General features: G+C 44.0%; 1 protein-coding gene across 1 annotated transcript in view; it reads right to left on the bottom strand.

Moving 5' to 3' along the window:
- Nucleotides 1–19,362, bottom strand: part of LOC137631093 (nuclear pore complex protein Nup93-like) — a 479,887-nt gene extending 460,525 nt beyond the window's left edge. The window contains exon 1 of the mRNA XM_068362728.1: nucleotides 19,205–19,362. The gene's annotated coding sequence lies outside the window, so the exon portion shown is untranslated. The remainder of the gene's footprint in view (nucleotides 1–19,204) is intronic.
- Nucleotides 19,363–19,954: the final 592 nt, after the last annotated feature.

The raw sequence follows: 19,954 nt of genomic DNA, 5'->3' as shown, positions 1-19,954 counted from the left end.
ACTGGAGAGTTCATGTGTACTGTACAGACGACTGTTGGGTACAAGGGCCTCCAAAGAGGTGAGGTGTCCTAGCAACTTCTACCAAAGATGTGCTGGGAGTTAGTCTCGTGTTAGAAACAGTTCTGCTACTTTCTTCATTCTCTCTAATCTTGCTAAGGACAGGAAGACTTTGCCTAGATTTGTGTCAATGTTCATCCCTAAGCATACCAGTTTTTGAGTTGGCTGCAGTGCATACTTCTCAAAATGTACCATGACCCCCAGATCATTGCAAAATTCGAGAAGCCTGTCTCAATGAAGGGGAAGCGTTTCCATCGAGTTTGCTAGAATCAACCAATTGTCTAAAAAATGAAGCAGGCGGATTCAGTTCTTGTGTGCCCAAGTACGTAAGGGAAAACACGAGTGAAAACTGAAGGGAAAACACTCGAGTGAAAACTGAAGGTACCGTGGACAGGCCGAAGCACAGCACCTTGCACTGGTATATTCTGTTGTTGAGGAAGTACTGTACGCGTCTTTGAGATCAAGTGCAACCATGAAGTCGTTTGGTCTGACGGCCTGTCTGACTGTCTGGGCCGTCTCTATCTTGAACGGGGAATGTTGTAGAAACTCGTTCCAAGCTAATACGCCTTTTCTACAAGTAATAATAATAATAATAATAATAATAAAAAGGCAATTGTAGAAGCCTGGGGATTAGTTCTGGAATTCTTGGAGAGAGTTCTTCTCCAACATGGTCTGGACTTAGGCTTGAAGGGCCAGTTCCTTTGCGGATCCATTTACGTAGGAACTTTTGTTCACTGGATGAGAGGTTATAGGAGGGAGAGAGTGCAAAAACGGGAAGTGGTATCCTACCTTGAGGATAGTGACCAACCAAGGTTGGCCCCTTGGAGCATCTATTTCTGCCATCTGCTCTGTAGGCATCCTCACACCGGTGGACTGATCGGAGGCATGCGACCCCCCAACAGCAGCTAAGTCAAAATTGTCCTCTCCTTCCTTCTTTCCCTCTTCCCGGTCCTCTGGGCCAAAAAAGTTGTACATGGCCGTGGTTCCTTGCTGCTGTCTGCTGTGGACGCTTCTTCTGCCCTTGTCGTCTTGCTGGAGGAGGGTGCTGCTGCGAAGGTTCCAGAGTAAAAACGAGAAGTCATGGTAAGTTGGATGAGGGAGCCTCAGCTTGCTTTCCTACAACTCTCCGCGACTTTCTCGATGTCCTCCACATTGAAAAGAAAGGAGACATCCATTGGGGCGTTATGTTGTTTCATTGCTTCTCTCCATGGCACCTAATTCATGAATTTTGAGGGGCCTGCATCTCGTAGCCTCAAAACCCAGTTGATTCACTGACTGAGGATGTTATGGTCAAAAACTCGACAGTCAAGGTTCCGGAAAGCGAGAAGGTTGACATAGCCTCCCTATTCTGTTTGATGGTGAAGTCCTAAGTTCTGAACAAGTATCCCACCATCCCTAAATAGTAATCCAACCGGCTTCCAAAGGTCACTTTGCAACCCGCTGCATGTTTGCAATGTCTGCTGCAGAGAATCCCACCGACAAGGTAGAGAGCTTGTCCGATGGTAAATTCTGTGTCAATGGCAGACTTGCAGGATCTAGAGGGAGAGGGGATGGAGCATCGTTCCCTACGTCATAATACAGTACTTCCTCTGCCTAACGTAAGGTGGAGGAAGTAAGGGAGACAAATTCACCGATCACAAAGATCGTGACTCCCTAGCCACTTATGCATAGGCTCTCTTCCTGGCAACCCTCACCCCCTTAACCAAGGTAAAGCTACCTTAGCCTTGGTTGGTCAAGTGTTGTAAAAGAGATCCAGGACCATGATCTTTCCCTCTGCTGGAATAGTATCCCCAAGGAACTGATTTTCCTTGTGCAGGAAAGTACCTGTAAAGAAACATGAACACAGTCTTTCTACTCCAAGATGGTGATCTTAGAGCCGGCCAATGGAGCCTGGGAAGGGTCTAAGTTGTCAACAGTATTGCGGTAAATGGCATGAGACCTTGAAGGGAGGCCGTTTTACTTCGGTTATGCGGGAGTAGGCCTGCAACTTTGTAGAACCATGGTCGAAGCCCAGTTCTAGGGCATCATTTAGGCTTCCTTTCGTTCCCACAGGCAGATGGTGTCCTTCCTCACTCCTTCCTTCAGTTTAGTCTCCTCAGTAGGAACAAAAGGAGGAGGGGGCACCTTAGTGGCCAAATAACGTAGGTTTGTATTCCAGTTACGGAACAAATTAGTGTTTGTCAAAATAACAGAATATGTCCCAATGATCTACAAACTTAACCAAGCGTTAACAATGCATGTAGCTGGGATTACAGTAGATATAACTAAGTCCGAACAAATCTGTATTTCAATCGTGCACCACAAGGTGAAAAGAGTTCAAAACGCTACCATTCGGAATTCTTTAAAAGCAAGCAGGACACGGTGCTTGAAGGCAAAGCTTCGAACTTGTAAGTTGGCCACGGTTTTATCAACCTGAACATCATAATGACAACAGGTTCCCTACCTAACCTTTACTTATGAATGTAAAGCTAGTAATAATTACACATTGACGAGATGTCTCCCAAACATTTACCAACTTAACCTATGCAGTAAGAATGTACAGTATACAGTACTATATAGTTCTATCGGGAATTTTATAAAACGTGCAGGTGTAGACCAGGCAAGGTAACACGAAAATGTTATTTTCATTAGTAAAATAAATTTTTGAATATACTTACCCGATAATCATGTAGCTGTCAACTCTGTTGCCCGACAGAATTCTACGGAAGGGATACGCCAGCGATCGCTATACAAGAGGGGGTGTACTCACAAGCGCCACCTGTGGCCAGGTACTGCAGTACTTCTTGTTGACACCACTTCAATTTTTCCTCGGTCCACTGGTTCTATGGGGAGGAAGGGTGGGTCAATTAAATCATGATTATCGGGTAAGTATATTCAAAAATTTATTTTACTAATGAAAATAACATTTTTCAATATTAAACTTACCCGATAATCATGTAGCTGATTCACACCCAGGGAGGTGGGTGAAAACCAGTGTACATGTATATCAAGAAGCTAAGTATCCCGTATTTCATATTATCAGTTATTCAAAATAACAATGAAATTACAAGTACCTGGTAAGGAAGTCGACTTGAGCCATTACTCTGCCTTAAATAAGTTCGTCTTCCTTACTGAGCGCAGCGTTCCTCTTAGGAGGCTGAACAACTCTAAGGTGCTGAAGTATCAAGGGCTGCAACCCATACTAAAGGACCTCATCACAACCTTTAACCTCGGCGCTTCTCAAGAAAGAATTGACCACCCGCCAAATCAACAAGGATGTGGAAGGCTTCTTAGCCGACCGTACAACCCATAAAAAGTATTCAAGAGAAAGGTTAAAAGGTTATGGGATTATGGGAATGTAGTGGCTGAGCCCTCGCCTACTACTGCATTCGTTGCTACGAATGGTCCCAGGGTGTAGCAGTACTCGTAAAGAGACTGGACATCTTTGAGATAGAATGATGCGAACACTGACTTGCTTCTCCAATAGGTTGCATCCATAACACTCTGCAGAGAATGGCTCTGTTTGAAGGCCACTGAAGTAGCCACAGCTCCCACTTCATGTGTCCTTACCTTCAGCAAAGCAAGGTCTTCTTCCTTCAGATGAGAATGTGCTTCCCTAATCAGAAGCCTGAAAAGTAAGAAACTGAGTTCTTAGAACTTGGAAAAGAAGGTTTCTTGATAGCACACCATAAGGCTTCTGATTGTCCTCGTAAAGGTTAAGACCTTTTTAGATAGTACCTAAGAGCTCTAACTGGGCAAAGTACTCTCTCCAGTTCATTCCCCACCAAGTTGGACAGGCTTGGGATCTCGAACGACTTAGGCCAAGGACGTGAAGGAAGCTCGTTTAGTAAAAACCGAGCTGCAAGGAACATGTAGCCGTTTCAGATGTGAAAACAATGATCCTGCTGAAGGCGTGGATCTCACTTACTCTTTTAGCTGTTGTCAAGCACACGAGGAAAAGAGTTTTTAATGTGAGGTCCTAAAAAGAGGCTGATTGGAGAGGTTCAAATCTTGATGACATAAGGAACCTTAGGACCACGTCTAGATTCCAGCCTGGAGTGGACAACCGACGTTCCTTTGAGGTCTCAAAAGACCTAGGGAGGTCCTGTAGATCTTTGTTGGTGGAAAGATCCAAGCCTCTGTGGCGGAAAACCGCTGCCAACATACTTCTGTAACCCTTGATCGTAGGAGCTGAAAGGGATCTTACTTTCCTTAGATATAACAGGAAGTCAGCAATCTGGGTTACAGTGGTACTGGTTGAGGAAACTGCATTGGTCTTGTACCAGCTACGGAAGACTTCCCCTTGAGACTGATAGATTCTGAGAGTGGATGTTCTCCTTGCTTTGGCAATCGCTCTGGCTGCCTCCTTCGAAAAGCCCCTAGCTCTTGAGAGTCTTTCGAAAGTCTGAAGGCAGTCAGACGAAGAGCGTGGAGGTTTGGGTGTACCTTCTTTACGTGAGGTAGACGTAGAAGGTTCACTCCTAGAGGAAGAGTCCTGGGAATGTCGACCAGCCATTGCAGTACCTCTAAGAACCATTCTCTCGCGGGCCAGAGCGGAGCCAACCAACGTCAGCCATGTCCCTTTGCGAGAGGAGAACTTCTGAAGTACCCTGTTGACAATCTTGAACGGCGGGAATGCATACAGGTCGAGATGGAACCAATCCAGCAGAAAAGCATCCACGTGAACTGCTGCTGGGTCTGGAATCGGAGAACAATACAACAGGAGTCTCTAGGTTATCGAGGTAGCGAACAGATCTATGGTTGGCTGACCCCACAGGGCCCAAAGTCTGCTGCAAACATTCTTGTGAAGGGTCCACTCTGTGGGGATGACCTCACCCTTCCGGCTGAGGTGATCTGCCATGACATTCATACCGCCCTGAATGAACCTCGTTACCAGCGTGAGCTTTCGATCTTTAGACCAGATGAGGAGGTCCCTTGCGATCTAGAACAACTTCACGAAAGAGTCCCTCCCTGCTTGAAGATGTAAGCCAGGGCTGTGGTGTTGTCAGAGTCCACCTCCACCACTTTGTTAAGCTGGAGGGACTTGAAGTTTATCAAGGCCAGAAGAACTGACAACAACTCCTTGCAATTGATGTGAAGTGTCCTTTGCTCCTGATTCCATGTTCCCGAGCATTCCTGTCCGTCCAAAGTCGCACCCCAGCCCGTGTCTGATGTGTCCGAGAGGAGAAGGCGGTCGGGTTTCTGAACAGCCAAAGGTAGACTTCCTTGAGAAGAAAGCTGTTCTTACACCACGCGAGAGAAGACCTCCTCTCTTCGGAAACAGGAACTGAGACCGTCTCTAGCGTCATGTCCTTTATCCAGTGAGCAGCTAGATGATACTGAAGGGGGGGAGGTTGAGTCTCCCTAACACGATGAACAGGGCCAGCGATGAAAGTGTCCCTGTTAGACTCATCCACTACCTGACTGAGCATCGGTTCCTTCTCAGCATGCTCTGGATGCATTCTAGGGCTTGGAAGATCCTTGGGGCCGACGGAAAAGCCCGAAAAGCTCGACTCTGAAGATCCATACCCAGGGAGACAATGGTCTGGGATGGGATGAGCTGAGACTCCTCAAAATTGACCAGGAGGCCCAGTTCCTTGGTCAGATCCATAGTCCATCTGAGAATCTCCAGACAGCGACGACTTGTGGGAGCTCTTAAAAGCCAGTCGTCTGACGGAGCCGGACACAAGATCATGGTACTGCTGCACAGTCTGTGAACTGTCAACCATGGGGAAGCGAGGAAGTACAGTGACAACCCGAAGCTGTCTAGACTGTCTGGGTCGTACAGACAACTCCTTATCGGGTTGCTGAGGTTGCCGCACTGCGTCACAACAAGTCACTTCTGCTGGTTGTTGAACGTCTTCCCAGTGACACACTGACTCCGTAAACAAAAAATCCTTTAACAAGGACTAAGCTTGGACTGCATGTCTTGCAACACAGCTCAAGGTCTATGGGAGCAGGTGTGGTAACAGACGGGGTTAGTGACTGAAGTGGAACCATTACCTTCCCTGGAAGCATGTTATGCTTAAATAAAAGTCCATAGGAGGCTACGCAGCTAAAGGCTCCTCTCCAAATGACAGAGTCCTCAAGGGAATATCAGAAGGAGGGAGAAAAGCACTTTCTCATCTACAGGGACCATATCCGAGAAAAGCTAAGTTCTCTCAGTGAGGGTTTCAATGGTGCAAAAGCAGCAGACTAGAAGGCAACGTTATGAAACTGCTTGACAGTCTAGTGAGTTGGCAACAACCAAAGATGTGTGACTGAGAAGCATGCGGTAAGGTATGCAGAGCATGATGTATGCAGAGCATGCTGTATGCAGAGCATGCTGTATGTAGAGCATGCTGTATGCAGAGCATGCTGTATGTAGAGCATGTTGTATGCAGAGCATGCTGTATGCAGAGCATGTTGTATGCAGAGCATGCTGAATGCAGAGCATGCTGTATGCAGAGCATGTTGTATGCAGAGCATGCTGTATGCAGAGCATGCTGTATGTAGAGCATGTTGTATGCAGAGCATGCTGAATGCAGAGCATGCTGTATGCAGAGCATGTTGTATGCAGAGTATGCTGTATGCAGAGCATGCTGAATGCAGAGCATGCTGTATGCAGAGCATGTTGTATGCAGAGTATGCTGTATGCAGAGCATGCTGTATGCAGAGCATGCTGTATGCAGAGCATGCTGTATGTAGAGCATGCTGTAAGGTAAGCAGAGCGTGTTGCAAGGCGTGTAACATTTCTCAGAAATTCCATGACCAGTGCTAGAGTGAGTAATATCGCATTACCGTGTTTTGTTGATGAATTTGATAGCCGGCATGATAATCGTAGAATTAAGCTACACTAAATGTACTATAATCTACTTCACCTCAGGAAAGGGAAACTCGCCCTGTTGGCAACACTGCATTACTTCATGCATGCTTGCATGGGGTTTTAATATCAACATAATATTTACCTTACATTCATAACTCATGATTCATTTTTGTTTTGAAGATATTTTTGCCATATTTTGCGATATTGTTAAAAATATATTGCAAGGAATACATATATATTTTTATATAAGTAATACAAATAACCTCCATTATCATAATGTTTGTGTAGGCATACATGTATATGATTACAAATGCAAGTTATGAAAGTAATGAGGTGTTATTATGGTCATTTGTTATTTCCAAGTTGAATGGGAAGAGGCTCAAGATGAGGAGAAAGTGGCAGATGCATGCGTTGAGGTGGCTGACTCATAGTATGAGGTTGCTGCCTCAAGAGTTGCGCTTGCTGTAAGGGTTGCGGATGCGCAGTAGCAGGTTCCTGAGGAACGAGTTAAGGTTCCTGAGGTGTGAGCTGCGAGAGTTGAGGTAGCGGCTGCGCAGAACGCAGTTCTTGTCTCGCAAGTTGAGGTTCCTGAGGTGCTAGCCTAAGCTGCAGCGAGTGCTGAGGTGGCTGCCTCATTGATGGAAGAGGTTGTCGTACCTCAAGAGATTGTTGCCTCGCTGGTGGAACCGCAAGCGGAAGCGGAGGAAGTAAGGCATAAGATTCCTGCTCCCATTGCTGAGGTTGCCTTAAGGAAGGCGGAGGTTGCTGCACACCGCTGGTAACTGGCAACTCAGTACGCGGTAAGGTATCCTGAGGAACCTCAACATCGTACGCCTGGCAGACTGGACTGCGGTGAGGCGGAGCGATCGCAGGAGGAGGTGTAACCTTCTCAGCCTGACACTCACGCATTAAGACCGCAAGCTGTGACTGCATGGACTGCAGCAAAGTCATCTTGGGGTCGGCAGACGCTAAGGTCTGCTGAGGCAAAGCCTTAACAGAAGATGAGGTCTGTTGTGGCATCACCTTACCTCTCTTAGGAGGTGTGCAGTCACCTGATGACTGCGGAGAGTCAGAGCTAACCCAATGACTGCATCCGGGTTGTTGAACTCTAGAGGTCTGGACTTTACGTTTAAGAGGTCTTGAGACCTGAGTCCAGCGTTATCTCCCCGAAATTTCTTCTGCAGACGAGTAAAATAAGGGCTCAATCGTCTGCGGGTGGGAGTGACGGTCTCTGTAAGACACGCCCGCAACCACCGAGGATACTTCTGTGCGCCGATCAAGGCCTGCCGAACCCTTTTGCCCTTCGACATTGCTTCTCCCCTGGGCTTGGGAGCTTGCAAGAGGTCCCGGACTGGGAGGACGACTGGCACGCAAGAAGTACCCTCACGCACAACACTGACACACTTTGCGCTAATCACTTATCACTTTTGAATTTCTGTTTGCACTTATTTCACTGAACTCGAAACTTTAAGTGGTTTGTACCTGAAACACGCAATTCTATCCTTCTTTAAAAGTTAGTAATTGCGAAAACAGAATTACAATGTAACAGAAAAAATCTAATGAAAGATAAATAATTCAGTGGCTGGAAAGAGACTAAACACTAGATCAAATAAACTACGTTTAAAATCTCTCACCGCATAAAGCTTGAGAACAAGAATAAACTCTAGAAACGTTTACCTTCTTCCCCTAAAGAGACTAGGGAGAAGAGCAAAAACGATAACAACGTTACTCGCTTGAACGAAACGTTTATCCAGCTCTCTCTCCCTCCGTCTCTATCTCTCTCTCTCTCTCTCTCTCTAGACTTAGAACCTGAGAGAAGAGCCCAATCATATATACTCGTTAAAACATATTATTGTTAAAGGAAAAAAACTGAAAGATTTCCCAAATAAAAAGTTCCTTTATTAGAATTAAAACCATTAAGCTAAGAAAGAATGAACAAAACGTTATAAACGGTTTACTCTTACTGCAACGTGACACCGTGAAAATTCTCTCTCTATCGTAACGATAGAGCGCAAGTTGAACGCTCTGAACGTCAACAACTGCAGAGACAAAACAAAACGTTAGTTCAACTTTGAAACAGTACGAGACTATCAAAGAAATTCTTTCAAAAACATTAAAATAGCATAATATGTTAACAGGTAAAACCGAAATGACGGGCTCAATGTTAATTAACTTCGGTACAAGAAAAGACCGCCTACTATTAGGAAAGGTCGAATATAAACAAATATAAAAATTAATTTTAATAATTTTATAATAAAAGGAAGTTAATCGAAGAGGCCTATAAAAGGCGGAGAGATATAAAATAAATCTATAACTTTTGTTAAGCAAAATTAAGAAAGAGAGTCTATACTCTCTTAGACACCAACACTTCCGTCTAAGGGAAGGGTCGGCCATTTAAAGGTGAAAGAGAGTTCATACTCTCTTCGTCACCATAATTAATCAAATTAATTCCAAAAGCTAGCTAAGCTAATAATAGAACTTCCTGAATAGCGAAAGCTGAAATCTTAGAGCAATACTTCACCAAAAACCGTGAACAAGACTCCAAAATTATAAGCGTATCCATGAACGTCTTGCCGGAAGCACGACAGAGGAAAAATTGAAGTGGTGTCAACAAGAAGTACTGCAGTACCTGGCCACAGGTGGCGCTTGTGAGTACACCCCCTCTTGTATAGCGATCGCTGGCGTATCCCTTCCGTAGAATTCTGTCGGGCAACAGAGTTGACAGCTACATGATTATCGGGTAAGTTTAATATTGAAAATTCTAATATTTCATAAATTGTAAAAGTAGCTTCACAATACAGTATACTTAGATTAAGATAACATTTGGTTAATACACGATACATTCATTTTCAGCGAAATATGTTATTTTTATTAATAAAATAAATTTTTGAATATACTTACCCGATAATCATGTAGCTGTCAACTCCGTTGCCCGACAGAATTCTATGGAGGGATACGCCAGCTATCACAATACTAGAAGGGGGTGTATTTACCAGCGCCACCTGTGGCCAGGTACTCAAGTACTTCTTGTTGACACCTCCTCAATTATTCCTCGGTCCACTGGTTCTCTATGGGGAGGAAGGGAGTGTCGATTAAATCATGATTATCGGGTAAGTATATTCAAAAATTTATTTTATTAATAAAAATAACATTTTTCAATATCAAACTTACCCGATAATCATGTAGCTGATTCACACCCAGGGGGGTGGGTGAAAAACCAGTGTACAAGACTAAAGGATAGCTAAGTATCCCGTATTTCATATAATCAGTTATCCACAATAACAATGAAATAATAAGTACCTGGTAAGGAAGTCGACTTGAACCGTTACTCTGCCTTTAATAAGATCGTCTTCCTTACTGAGCGCAGCGTTCCTCTTGGGAGAATGAATCAACTCAAAGGTGCTAAAGTATACAGGGCTGCAACCCATACTAAAGGACCTCATCACAACCTTTAACCTTGGCGCTTCTCAAGAAAGAATTGACCACCCGCCAAATCAACAAGGATGTGGAAGGCTTCTTAGCCGACCGTACAACCCATAAAAAGTATTCAAGAGAAAGGTTAAAAAGTTATGGGATTATGGGAATGTAGTGGCTGAGCCCTCGCCTACTACTGCATTCGTTGCTACGAATGGACCCAGGGTGTAGCAGTACTCGTAAAGAGACTGGAAATCTTTGAGATAGAATGATGCGAACACTGACTTGCTTCTCCAATAGGTTGCATCCATAACACTCTGCAGAGAACGGTTCTGTTTGAAGGCCACTGAAGTAGCCACAGCTCTCACTTCATGTGTCCTTACCTTCAGCAAAGCAAGGTCTTCTTCCTTCAGATGAGAATTTGCTTCTCTAATCAGAAGCCTGATGTAGTAAGAAACTGCGTTCTTAGACATTGGTAGAGAAGGCTTCTTGATAGCACACCATAAGGCTTCTGATTGTCCTCGTAATGGTTTTGACCTTCTTAGATAGTACTTAAGAGCTCTAACTGGGCAAAGTACTCTCTCCAGTTCGTTCCCCACCATGTTGGACAGGCTTGGGATCTCGAACGACTTAGGCCAAGGACGGGAAGGAAGCTCGTTTTTAGCCAAAAAACCGAGCTGCAAGGAACATGTAGCCGTTTCAGATGTGAAACCTATGTTCCTGCTGAAGGCGTGGATCTCACTTACTCTTTTACCTGTTGCTAAGCACACGAGGAAAAGAGTTTTTAATGTGAGGTCCTTAAAAGAGGCTGATTGGAGCGGTTCAAATCCTGATGACATTAGGAACCTTAGGACCACGTCTAGATTCCAGCCTGGAGTGGACAACCGACGTTCCTTAGAGGTCTCAAAAGACCTAAGGAGGTCCTGTAGATCTTTGTTGGAGGAAAGATCCAAGCCTCTGTGGCGGAAAACCGCTGCCAACATACTTCTGTAACCCTTGATCGTAGGAGCTGATAGGGATCTTACGTTCCTTAGATGTAACAGGAAGTCAGCAATCTGGGTTACAGTGGTACTGGTTGAGGAAACTGCATTGGCCTTGCACCAGCTTCGGAAGACTTCCCATTAAGACTGATAGACTCTGAGAGTGGATGTCGTCCTTGCTCTGGCCATCGCTCTGGCTGCCTCCTTCGAAAAGCCTCTAGCTCTTGAGAGTCTTTCGATAGTCTGAAGGCAGTCAGACGAAGAGCGTGGAGGTTTGGGTGTACCTTCTTTACGTGAGGTTGACGCAGAAGGTCCACTCTTAGAGGAAGAGTCCTGGGAACGTCGACCAGCCATTGCAGTACCTCGGTGAACCATTCTCTCGCGGGCCAGAGGGGAGCAACCAACGTCAGCCGTGTCCCTTTGTGAGAGGCGAACTTCTGAAGTACCCTGTTGACAATCTTGAACGGCGGGAATGCATACAGGTCGAGATGGGACCAATCCAGCAGAAAGGCATCCACGCGAACTGCTGCTGGGTCTGGAATCGGAGAACAATACAAGAGGAGCCTCTTGGTCATCGAGGTAGCGAATAGATCTATGGTTGGCTGACCCCACAGGGCCCAAAGTCTGCTGCAAACATTCTTGTGAAGGGTCCACTCTGTGGGGAAGACCTGACCCTTCCGGCTGAGGCGATCTGCCATGACATTCATATCGCCCTGAATGAGCCTCGTTACCAGCGTGAGCTTTCGATCTTTTGACCAAATGAGGAGGTCCCTTGCAATCTCGAACAACTTCCTCGAATGAGTCCCTCCCTGCTTGGAGATGTAAGCCAAGGCTGTGGTGTAGTCGGAGTTCACCTCCACCACCTTGTTAAGCTGGAGGGACTTGAAGTTTATCAAGGCCAGATGAACTGCCAACAACTCCTTGCAATAGATGTGAAGTGTCCTTTGCTCCTGATTCCATGTTCCCGAGCATTCCTGTCCGTCCAGTGTCGCACCCCAGCCCGTGTCCGATGCGTCCGAGAAGAGACGGTGGTCGGGGGTCTGAACAGCCAATGGTAGACCTTCCTTGAGAAGAATGCTGTTCTTCCACCACGTTAGAGTAGACCTCATCTCTTCAGAAACAGGAACTGAGACCGTCTCTAGCGTCATGTCCTTTATCCAGTGAGCAGCTAGATGATACTGAAGGGGGCGGAGGTGGAGTCTCCCTAACTCGATGAACAGGGCCAGCGATGAAAGTGTCCCTGTTAGACTCATCCACTGCCTGACTAAGCATCGGTTCCTTCTCAGCATGCTCTGGATGCATTCTAGGGCTTGGAAGATCCTTGGGGCCGACGGACAAGTCCGAAAAGCTCGACTCTGAAGATCCATACCCAAGGAGACAATGGTCTGGGATGGAACGAGCTGAGACTCCTCAAAATTGACCAGGAGGCCCAGTTCCTTGGTCAGATCCATAGTCCATTTGAAAATCTCCAGACAGCGACGACTTGTGGGAGCTCTTAAAAGCCAGTCGTCTGACGGAGCCGGACACAAGATCATGATACTGCTGCACAGTCTGTAAACTGTCAATCATGGGCAAGCGAGGAAGTACAGTGACAACCCGAATCTGTCTAGACTGTCTGGGTCGTACAGACAACTCCTTAACGGGTTGCTGAGGTTGCCGCACTGCGTCACAACAAGTCACTTCTGTTGGTTGTTGAACGTCTTCCCCGTGACACATTGACTCCGTAAACAAAAAATCCTCTAACAAGGACTAAGCTTGGACTGCATGTCATGCAACACAGCTCAAGGTCTATGGGAGCAGGTGTGGTAACAGACGGGATTAGCGGCTGAAGTGGAACCATTACCTTCCCTGTAAGCATGTTATGCTTAAATAAAAGTCCATAAGAGGTTATGCAGCTAAAGGCTCCCTCCAAATGACAGAGTCCTCAAGGAAATATCAGAAGGAGGGAGAAAAGAACTTTCTCATCTACAGGGACCTTATCCTAGAAAAGCTAAGTTCTCTGAGTGAGGGTTCACTGGTGCAAAAGCAGCAGACTAGAAGGCAACGTTATGAAACTGCTTGACAGTCTAGTGAGTTGGCAACAACCCAAGATGTGTTGAGAAGCATGCGGTAAGGTATGCAGAGCATGATGTATGCAGAGTATGCTGTATGCAGAGCATGCTGTATGTAGAGCATGTTGTATGCAGAGCATGCTGTATGCAGAGCATGTTGTATGCAGAGCATGCTGAATGCAGAGCATGCTGTATGCTGAGCATGTAGTAAGCAGAGCCTGCTGTAAGCAGAGCCTGCTGTAAGGAAAGCAGAGCGTGTGCATGGCGTTTAACATTTCTCAGAAATTCCATGACCAGTGCTAGAGTGCTTTATGCATGCTTGCATGGGGTTTAAACCATGGTATGAAAATGGAGGTAAGGTATGCTGAACAGCAGAGTCAGAACGAGCTGGAACAACAATAGTTGTGGTTTCCTCTTCAAGACTCCGTTGAGGGAACACCTGAGGCTCAGTCTGCAAAGGCTGAAGAAAAGACAAGCAGAAGGAAGGCGCATGGGTGGAGGAGGCTGACTCCTAGCATGAGTGGTTGAACCCAAGGGTTGCGCTTGCTGAGCGGTTGGCGGAAGCGGAGTAGCAAGTTCCAGTTCCTGTGGTGTGAGCGGAGCGCGATGAGGAAGAGGCTGCGCAGAACAAGGTAAATGTCTCGCAAGCTGAGGCTCCTGAGGCGCAAGGCTAAGGTGTTGTGGTGCTTGCCTTGTGGAGGGTTGAGCTCGCTGCAGCGAGAGCTGAGGAGACTGACTCATGGACGGGAGAGGTTGTTGTACCTCAACCGAGTGTTGCATCACTGGTGGAGCAGCAAGTGGAGGCGGAGGAAGAGAGGTATAATCCTCCTGATCCCAATGTAAAGGTAGCCTTAAGGAAGGCGGAGGCTGAACACCACAGGGAACAGCAAACTCAGCACGTGGCTCAACATCGTACGCCTGGCAGGTGGAACTGCGTTAGGCGGAGCGAGCGTAGGCGGAGGCGGAGGAGTAACACTCTCAGCCCGACACTCACGCATTAAGTCCGAAAGCTGTGCTTGCATGGACTGTAGTAGAGTCCACAACATCGTACGCCTGGCAGGTGGTACTGCGATCAGGCGGAGCGAGTGTAGGTGGAGGGAGTGTAGGCGGAGGCGGAGGAGCAACACTCTCAGCCCGACACTCACGCATCAAGTCCGAAAGCTGTGCTTGCATGGACTGTAGTAGAGTTCACAACATCGTACGCCTGGCAGGAGGTACTGTGATCAGGCGGAGCGATCATAGGCGGGGGGGAGTGTGGGCGGAGGCGGAGGCGCAACACTCTCAGCCCGACACTCACGCATCAAGACCTAAAGTTGTGACTGTATGGACTGCAGTAGAGTCAACTTGGGGTCGGCAGACACTAAGTTCTGCTGAGGTAAAGCCTTAACAGCAGAGATCTGTTGTGGCAGAACCTTACTCCTCTTAGGCGGAGTGGAATCAACTGATGACTGAGGAGAGTCAGAGCTAACCCAATGACTGCATTCGGGTTGTGAACTTTAACTTCGTACGTCTGGCATAGGTCTGGACTTAACGTTTAAGAGGTCTTGAGACCTGAGACCAGCGTTACTCTGCCTTTATTTTCTCCCCTAATCTCTTCTGCAGACGAGCAAAATAAGGGCTCAATCGTCTGCGGGTGGGAGTGACGGTCTCGGTAAGACACGCCCACAACCACCGAGGAAACTTCTGTGCGCCGATCAAGGCCTGCTGAACCCTTATGCCCTTCGACATTGCTTCTCCCCTGGGCTTGGGAGCTTGCAAGAGGTCCCGGACTGGGAGGACGACTGGCGCGCACAAAAGTACCCTCACGCACTAATCACTTATCACTTTGATTTCTGTTTGCACTTATTTCACTGAACTCGAAACTTTAAGTGGTTTGTACCTGAAATACGCAATTCTATCCTTTCTCAAAGTTAGTAATTGCGAAAACAGAATTACAATGTAACAGAAAAATCTAATGAAAGATAATTCAGTGGCTGGAAAGAGACTAAACACTAGATCACTCTAGAAACGTTTAGTTTCTTCCCCTAAAGAGACTAGGGAGAAGAGCAAAAACGATAACGACGTTACTCGTACGCCTGGCAGGCTTGAATGAAACGTTTATCCTCTTTCTCCCTCCGTCTCTATCTCTCTCTCTCTCTCTCTCTCTCTTGACTTAGAACCTGAGAGAAGAGCCCAATCATATATATCGTTAAAACATATTATTGTTAAAGGAAAAAAAAAATGAAAAGTTCCTTTATTAGGATCAAAACCATTAAGTTAAGAAAGAATGAACAAAACGCTAGACACGGTTACTCTTACTGCAACGTGAAACCGTGAACATTCTTTCTCTATCGTAACGATAGAGTGCAAGTTGAACGTTCTGAACGTCAACAACTGCAGAGACAAAACAAAACGTTAGTTCAACTTTGAAAACAGTACGAGACTGTCAAAGAAATTCTTTCAAACTCTGTGGCGGAAATAGCATAATATGTTAACAGGTAAAACCGAAATGACGGGCTCAAAGTTTATTAACTTCGGTAAAAGACCGCCTACTATTAGGAAGGTCGAATATAAACAAATATAAAAATTAATTTTAATGAGTTTATAATAAAAGGAAGTTAATCGAAGAGGCCTATAAGAGGCGGAGAGATATAAAATAAAACTATAACTTTTGTTAAGCAAAATTAAGAAAGAGAGTCTATACTCTCTTAGACACCAACACTTCCGTCTAAGGGAAGGGTCGGCCATTTAAAGGTGAACGAGAGTTCATACTCTCTCGTCACCATAATTAAACAAATTAATTCCAAAAGCTAACTAAGCTAATATAGAAGTTTCCAGTAAAGCGACAGCCGAAATCAAAGAGAAATACTTCACCAAAGTCGTGAAAATACTCCAAGAACATAAGCGTATCCCAGAACGTCTTGCCGGAAGCACGACAGAGGAATAATTGAGGAGGTGTCAACAAGAAGTACTTGAGTACCTGGCCACAGGTGGCGCTGGTAAATACACCCCCTTCTAGTATTGTGATAGCTGGCGTATCCCTCCATAGAATTCTGTCGGGCAACGGAGTTGACAGCTACATGATTATCGGGTAAGTTTAATATTGAAAACTGAAAGTTGTTATAAGAAACTGACAAGCAGTGGCTAGTTTGGCACTTTTATCTGAATGATTTAAGGGGGCTGGGGCATAATAACTTATCTATTTCGCTAAGTCCATTGTTTACTTTTGAGAGACTGTTAGTCGTTTAGTACGCATGCATTGTTTGGATTCGCTTTTGCCAGCTGTTAATTTTTGTATGATGTAATCATTAGCTGGCACTTTAAACCATATAAGACTTTCTAATTATTTCTGGACAAGTTCCTGGATATAATTTTGAGAGAGCCATTTTGTCAAACCTCAGCATCAGTTCCATCATGACTACGGTCAGGGAAAATGTCTCCCAGAGGGGAGTTTAATATTTCAAAATTTAGTGTACAATTCTTCAACTGTATTTCAGAAACTTATTATGTTGATGACGCTGTCCATTCAGTACAATATATACTGCAGCTATTACTACTCATCTGAAAGTAAAAAATATTCCTGAAACAATGACCCACATGATTGGTGTGTACAGCTTATCATCCACATACAGTTTGCCAGAAAAAGAGTACCAAGAGGAATATGTTAACTTACATGTGAAGCAGGCCATAGCAAAGTAAAAACCATAAGGGGGACTTCATATGAATTATAAGTAATTATGATACCTGTACTTTAATTTTTCTTCACTTACATGAACCATATATTTTTTCAATTGGTTAGTTTTTGTTAATCATGCATGACTGACTATTATTACTGCAAATCACTGTTTTTGGTGTTACAGTAAATATATGATATCAGTACTTTAATTTTTAGTCATATGCATGATCCATGTATTTTTCCTACTTGCTATCTTGTGTTTTATGCATTTCTGACCATGATTATTGGGGTAAACCACCCGTTCATGAGTTTTTGGACCCCCTTATATAAAGACAATTATGTGGTACCCAGAAGGAAACCAGGGCTTTTTGGGTGGGGAAATGGCAGAACCGAGTGATTTGCAGCAATAATAATGGTCAGAAATGCAAAATAAACAAGATAACCAGTTGGTTCATGTAAGTGGATGAAAATTAAAGTACTGTACTGTATCAAAATTCTCTAAGATTCATTTCACGTCCTTCTAACTGTTTTTGCTCCGCCATGGCTCGCAAATAAACAATCTCATTGCTCCTATGTTCTGGCAAGCGGTACATGGATGTGCTGTGCACGCCAGCCCCGTGGATCACTATTTCTGGGAAATTTTTACTTTCGCATGAACAACAATAGTTATATACTAAACGTAGAGCGTTTTCATCATAAACAATTGCCAATGTGGATTAAATTACACTAAATATCAAAATAGATTACACTTCCCTCTTGGAAAATGTCTTTTAGTGATGGTAGTGAAATTGAAACTGCAGGGGAGGGTGGAAAAAAACAGCTGTTATAGAGCAGCATCCGGGAATTTGGAAGCTTGTAATTGGTGAAAAAAGAAAAAAAAAGGAGTGATGATTACGTCATAAAAAAAAAAAGCTTGCACAAGCGAAAGCAAGCAATGCATGAGCAATGCAAACCGACTCACCATCAGTCTCCCAAATGTAAACAAACAATGGAGTTAGTGAGAAATACTTCACATTTTAATCGGCAGATACACAAGTTATTATGCCCCACCCCCATTAAACATATAGAGAAAAATGTCAAACTAGCCAGCAATCATCCATTTCTTATAGCGAATTTCAGTTTTGCTACTGATTGAAGTATTGTATATTATTTCCCACTGGAATCCTACATAACCGTTTTTGAAAAGGGGGTAGGAAAACTCATAAACGGGTTGTTTGCCTCAATATTCATGGTCAGAAATGAATAAAACACAAGACAGTGGGTAGAAAAAGTGTATAGTTCATGTATTTGCTAACATATCAAAGTATACATTTATCAAACATTTTTCTCCTAGAAAATCAATTGGACAAGTATCATGAAACTTTTACGTCTCTACCAACCAACTACATACACCCCGAATAGTGAGCAATCTTTAACAATAAGCAAATTCTAGTAAACTTCTAAACTTAACCGTGTATCCCCTAACCTCAATTAGGACACCATATCCTTATTCACAAAAGGTGTTTACTCAACCTGAAATAGGATTTCTCATTTTCAGTTGATAGGGAAACCTCTCACAATGGCACACAGATATGATGTATCAGTGAAGAGTATGACCTCTAAATGGTAAATATATCCCCATGCACCATCAGTGAAATCTATCAAAACCTAACGTACTCGACTATCAGCAACCTAACCGAGGGCGTAATGTACGATAAAGGCCACCTGTTTGTAGTATTATGTCTAACTTAGTGTTAGGGGGGTCGCAGGGGGCGTTGTGGGTTAGGTTAGGGGGGAAAGTTTAGGTTAGTTGATGTCCATTTTAATCAATACGTGAGGAACTGGCCGCTGATAAACAAAGGCCCCGTCCTTGCAAAATGGGGGTGACCACGGTCATTTCAACTTAGTTAGGTAGATGTATTCTTACTCATTTGACATTTTGATATGCCTGAAAGCTAGTTAGTTGGTTATTCCACAACGAGTCGTTAGCAATAGGCTTAATCTTGAATAAGTTACGAAAAAACGACATTTACCCAATGGTAAAATTCAGAATCTAAATCAGCATTGCTGACCTAATAGGAATCAATTTAATGTAAGCAAATAACCTTTGGAAAACTAATTATTGCACCACATGGGGTAAACATGCAAATTTACCCGGTAGTCACACAGGTTTAAAGTCTCGGAGAAGCAATGTCCATTTAACATAGACTTGGGTTGTAATTAAGTTTATCTTTAAACACAAATCATACATCTGAGAAATTTAAACTGAAAAATATATACCAACCTTATCAGATAATCAACGGTTAATATTGCCGTAAATCAGAACGTAACACAAAACTGATAAATCACAAACAATTGTCACACTTTCGAACACCAACGGGGTCTTGTTTACAATCTTAACCGCCAAGTGTGAGCGATGAAAGGTTGCGTTCATAAGTAAAAACAACGTCAGCACTTTTAGTTTTAGTTTTTAAATTAGCTTATTGTTTTTAGTTGGTATAATTCATAATAATTTACTCAAATGAATATTTTTATATCTAAATATCTAATGATTTTAATGCTGATTTAATTTACAATATCTCTAAATTAACAAATAAGATCGATATAAAACTAGAAAACGTTCTTATTCTAAAGATTCCATAGAATCTGAACGTGCTACCTTTTCCTCTTCTTGAGAATTGAGTTTAAGTCATTGATAGCCGTGCTCTATTATTATTATTATTATTATTATTATTATTATTATTATTATTATTATTATTATTATTATTACTTGCTAAGCTACAACCCTAGTTGGAAAAGCAGGATGCTATAAGACCAGGGGCCCCAACAGGAAAAATAGCCAAGTGAAGAAAGGAAACAAGGAAAAATATTTTAAGAACAGTAACAACATTGAAATGAATATCTCCTATATAAACTTTAAAACCTTAAATAAAATACGAGAAAGAGAAATGGGATAGAATAGTGTGTCCGAGTGTACCCTCAAGCAAGAGAACTCTAACCCAAGAGAGGGGACGACCATGGTACAGAGTCTATG

Source organism: Palaemon carinicauda, chromosome 39, assembly GCF_036898095.1.
Source record: "Palaemon carinicauda isolate YSFRI2023 chromosome 39, ASM3689809v2, whole genome shotgun sequence".
NCBI lineage: Eukaryota > Metazoa > Arthropoda > Malacostraca > Decapoda > Palaemonidae > Palaemon > Palaemon carinicauda.
This window is presented reverse-complemented; position numbering and strand designations above follow the sequence as displayed.